We start from the raw sequence: 5375 nt of genomic DNA on the forward strand, positions 1-5375 counted from the left end.
GGGATTCAACTACAGTCCAGACCGAAGTTAATTTGGAGTAGGCTAGTGTCTGTAACGGCTTAATACAGTGTGTGTTCAATTTGGACTAGGTCCCGGGGTTTTTCTGCATTTGTGGTTTCCTCGTTAACAAGATTCTGGTGTCTGTGTTATTTCTTTTCCGCATTATATTTTGTTATATAATTGAAATATCACAGGTTGTGCGTTGTTCAATCAATTAGAATATCCGACCTTTTGGTTGTTGATTTAAATTGATTGACACTTGGATATTGGTCTTTGGTACCATCCAAGTTATCTCTCTAGTATTTGATACAGACTCGCAAATTTCTATTTGCTTGAGTATATATATCAAATCGAGAGATTGATATATAAACTCTTTGATATACTTTTTATCTAGATTGAGTCTGACTGTCTAGTTGATTCTCTAGAAAGTATATTGGAGTTTGTCCATACAGATTGCTAAGCGAAATATTGGGTGTGGTTGTTATACCCTCACTTTTTCAAATGATGTACCATATCATATAACATTTCTAGATTCCAATAACTAAAAAAAAAAAAAAACTGAACACGATTTAAGATGGTCAGTCACATGCTTATGGATGTTTCACAACCAACTAAGCTAAGTATTTTAGAACAAAAGAAGATATACTTGTTTTACTATTGCAGTGCAAGCCCCAACAACCAAAATAATCAAGTTTACACTGGTTCCGCTCATTCTGTGGTATAATTTTTTAAAGTAGCTGTGTTCGTAGCAATGCAAAAATTAAAAAGCGAAAGATTGCATATTGATGGCCCCAATCCCTTGGAACTATGACAATACTTGTAGAAAAAGCTTCATATAATATCAAAGAGGTTCCTACAAAGATCATTCACCAAATATGAACAATCTATGAAGAGTGCTGCTAGATGTTCTCCAGTAACCTAATTGACAAAACAATGTTACTCGTGGACCTCAGGATTCAAGAATGCATAAAAAAGAAAAAAAAGAACGTAGAAGCACAAATACCTGTTGATCAAGGTTAGAGACATGAATAGTCCTAATGACGTCATCTCACTGTGCCATTCTCTAGTTCGGAATTTTGATATTGAATTCCAGCTGTTAAAGCATAATTCTCATTCTCAATTGCTTTTGCAGGTTTCAACAGAAAGCAAAGATGCAAAGGTGAACTTAAAGATTCCCGTTTTCTATGATAAGCAGGTTAATCTTGGAGATTCCTGTTATAGAACAATTCATAAGTTTACAAATAAAATAATGCCCCCTCCCCTACCTGAATTTCATGTAGAATAGTCTCAGCATTTGTAATACCTGCAACAAAAACATCATCAACTTCTCCAATTTTCTATTTTCTGTCTTCTGTTCTCACTAAACCCCCTCCTACAAAGTAAAAAGTCCTCTCTTTCAGTTATTTATACACGATTCCCTGCATTAATCATCCATTAGATAACCAAATCAAGAAGAAAACTGCATACCCATTTGGTAGGGTACCACAATGACATCACTTAGAGGTACTTAAGTGGATGCTACTTCCACATGGCTATGTGGATTAGTTGAGTCAAGCCCAACACACAAGGATTAGTCATTTACTCATACAAATTGTTTCTAGGGTATCAAAAGTGATGGTGGTGGTTTTTAAGTGAGGGTTCAAACTGCCTGTAATCCCCACCATCGAAGTTATCTAGTCTATGATTATCTGACAACATAGTTTCGCGTAGACATAAGTTAGAGAAACTCAGCAAGTACTTTCTCTTCGTGTTTTAGTCACTCTTAAATTACTGATCTTTGAGTAACATAAATCAGAAATATAACTTACATGCAAGGATCTTATAGTTGGTTCAATACAGTCATGCTGAGGCACTCATCTAGGAACAAACTATTAAAGAAATCCCTACATACTTTGGATCAGCTCATGATGAATCTTACAGTTGGTCCAATTTGAATCATGCACTGACTGACAGTATATCACGATGCACAAAAAGCATTTGGAACAGAAAATAATCAAAAAAAAAAATGCATGAATAGGGATAAGAAAATGACTGAAACCAATGAGGCTGGAGTTGTAGAGTTATGACTCTTAAGAATGATTCGCCAGGACAAATAGCAGCACCTGCACCTAAATAAGGTCTCGAACAAACTCGTTTTGTATGGGCCTCTCTTACAAACACTGCTAAATCGTAGAAGGATCATACAGAATAGGCAACAAAGCTATATATATAAAATAGTTTTCAGTGCAAGAAAAATAAGGGTTTCTATGTAAACTAAACATACATCTTGCAACAAAGTTTAAAATTTCTAACCAAGGTTCCCTCTGAGCTTCCTGTAGCAAGCAACTTCCCATTTTGTGTTAGTGACAAACATTCAATGTTTGAATCATGAGAAATAATGAACTTAGTCTTCTTAGTCATAATTCTCAATCCTTATTTGCCCCCTCTGAAGTCCTGGCAAAGCAACTACCACTGACCCTGAGCTTGTATGCTAAAAGAAGCCTTTACGTGAACCATTTCAAATCAGTATTAAGAATAGGATTTCATACAGCAAAAGAAAGGTTTATACCAAGTTAACCAACATAAAAGTAAAACAAAAAACTAATACCTATCTTTATTTCCACCTGAGCCATGGAATCTCCCGCTAAGAAAATAAAAAGCTCATCAAGATAAAGGAGCAAGTGAGCAAAAAATTATAAATTAAGCAAAAAAGGAGAAAGAAAAGACCTACACCAATGTTCATAGCTGCTATAGAATCTGGTGTGTCAACAAAGTGTAGTTATCCTCTCCAGCAGTAATGGACATGAATCTCGTCTGACCATGAGCATACAACAGCAAGTTCAAATTTAGCAATCTCAGTGAGCAACATGTTCATCTTCAGTAAGCAGCCCCTGAAATCATCCCGACATGGATTATCTCGATGATGCACTTTCACTATTTCAAAAATATTTTGGCAGTTGCAAATAGTAAGTGATCGCCATAAAATGCCGGAAAGACTAATGAAGGAGATCTGACTCACCTTGGCTATCTTAAAATCTGTATGGTGGCCTTCCTTTGCCAAACCACTCCTGCACGTAATTGTAGAAGAACAAATGTTATCCCAAAAAAAGAAGAAATCTACTAAAAAAAAAACATGACAAAATGATATGTTCAATACGCAATGGGAGCATCAGTATGCAAATAATAATGTTTTCCCTGGAGCACATGAAGTTCAATAGAGAGAAAACAACCCATAATCAAATAATATTTTTGCTTTCTTACTGAAATCAAAACATTGTCTCAATAAAAATCTCAATCTGTACTACTCTACTAAAACGACTCAGTCACTCTACATTATCGACGTGTTTAAGATCAATCAAACTTTAATCAAATCAAATTCAATACTTGTATGGATAACAATAGTGATTAGTGGAGGAAAATTAAAACTTTGTACACAATTTCAAAAAAAGTTAACTTCACTGTCAATTTCAAACTACACACCTTAATTCTTCGACCAACTTAGTTTAAGTGTGGTTTATGTGAATGGAAATCTGAGAGTTGCTCATGGTAATGCTATGCCATCTGTCTTCTTGGTCTTCTTTATTTCCACTGCTTCTAAGTTGCAGTGACTAACATATATTAATTTGTCCAAAGGACTCAGGTTTTTCTCTTTATTCGGAACCTGAAGTGAATTGATGAGAAAGATTTAAAACTTGCTAAAAATCTAAGTAACCGCACTTGTAAATACGTATGTCATCAAGCTCAAGGAAACAATCAAAACGTAAAAAAATCCATGCAAAAATGAAACCGAGATAATATATTTGCTGAAAAGCAAAATCTATATGACATAATACACCAATATGGATGCATATGTTTGTTCGAAACTGGTTGGCTTGGTGTAGCTAATCCATAAAAGATTGAGCTTAATCAAAGACGGTTGTAAAGAGGTTCAAATTTAGATATGCTTGCTTATATATCTAGATCCCTCAAAAAAATAGTGTATCCTGTTGAGTTTATAGATGTAATTTTCACTACATTTAAGTTAATCAAATGCTTACAAATGAAAGTGCAAGATTAACTACACAAATAAGAACATTACCTCAATTTTTTATATAGTCGCCATAAGTAAGCAGCTTAGCATTGCACTTTAACCTGAAACTAACCTCATTTGTGTTCTACGTTCTAGCCATACTCTTAAGAGCTTAAGAATTGAAAAATTTAAGGAATTAGAATGATATAGGAAAACCAACCTTGCACATCGTCGAACCTAATAAGGTGGAGAAGTAGAATAATTAATTAATCAGATGATGCTTGATTAATTAATCGTGAAGTCTACACATGATAGGTTGTTTCTGACTGAGCCATGTTTCTGCATTTTCTTTCTAGCCAAGATTAGGTTTTCTTCATTGTATTTTAGGTACCAAACTAAGGTGTAGATTTTTTTCTGATTCAACTCTCTTAATGTAGCACAATTTCCAAATGTTGTTCATAAGACTCACAATTGCAGGGTAATTTACCTATTCAAAATAGGATGCAACAAAATAAATCCTAACCTAACCCTAGATGAAACAAATTGATCCCCGGATTCTACCCTAACAAATTTAATCACGCAATAGAGAAGGGATCAGGGTATACCTTGGAAAGATTTCCATAAAAAAAAGAGGAGGTTTTTAGTATTAAAGACTTCAATCCGATTCTTCTTGTGTGAATCGCTGATGTTGAGATTAGTTACTCCATTAATAATGTCTTCCATTGTTGATTAAAAAGAGAAACCTAATTCCGAACAGAACAAACGGAAGGAGAGAAATTTCTCCAAAATCTGTATTGTGGAGAAACAATAGAGATTCGGGTGGTTTTAGGGTAGATATCAACGGCCATGATTCTATTGATCATCCATCCCATTACCGGGAATTTCCCACCCGTCAAAGCAAAAACTCCATCCGGACCACCATGACCGCCGGATTGGGGTCCCCATCAAACGTCGTCCGTCTGATAGCCCTAGCTATCATGGAGACAAACCTCATACCTTTTTATAACAATGATAAGGATGACAACATGATGATATTTCGATATCAATTCTCCCTGAAAGAAGATGCAATTATATTGGAGAAGTGGATGCGAAATTTGAGGTAACAATCTTGTTAGTTAATTGTTTTCCAGTTTAAGAAAAACCTGAGTTTATTTCATATATATTTATTGCTTTTGCTTAACAAAATTTCCGTACAATTGATGTTTATTCCACTATGTGTTTATGGATGTATGTGTGATTCAATTGGTTCCGGTTAAGAAAAACTATTGGTATCTTGCTTTATTGTGTGGTATCAATTGTTTAGGCAAACATTATCACAAGAAATTTGAGCAGAAAACTGTTAATTTTGAAGAGGATCTGTTTGAAGCAATTCCAAACATCTTAAATG

The 5375-nt window shown here is 34.7% G+C and overlaps 1 long non-coding RNA gene across 6 annotated transcripts; it reads right to left on the reverse strand.

The window, feature by feature from the left end:
- Positions 1-612: 612 nt before the first annotated feature.
- Positions 613-4765, reverse strand: LOC113297870. Of its 6 annotated transcripts, XR_003333820.1 has the most exons (7): positions 4594-4765; positions 3460-3640; positions 2999-3047; positions 2711-2870; positions 2588-2623; positions 1004-2481; positions 613-918 (listed from the first exon to the last, which is right to left on the reverse strand). It is a non-coding gene; the product is annotated as an uncharacterized LOC113297870 (long non-coding RNA). The 6 variants fall into 6 exon arrangements; XR_003333817.1 differs by having other exon boundaries at positions 1004-2623; XR_003333819.1 differs by having other exon boundaries at positions 2588-2870.
- Positions 4766-5375: the final 610 nt, after the last annotated feature.

The sequence above is a fragment of the Papaver somniferum genome, chromosome 7 (genome assembly GCF_003573695.1).
Source record: "Papaver somniferum cultivar HN1 chromosome 7, ASM357369v1, whole genome shotgun sequence".
Classification (NCBI taxonomy): domain Eukaryota; kingdom Viridiplantae; phylum Streptophyta; class Magnoliopsida; order Ranunculales; family Papaveraceae; genus Papaver; species Papaver somniferum.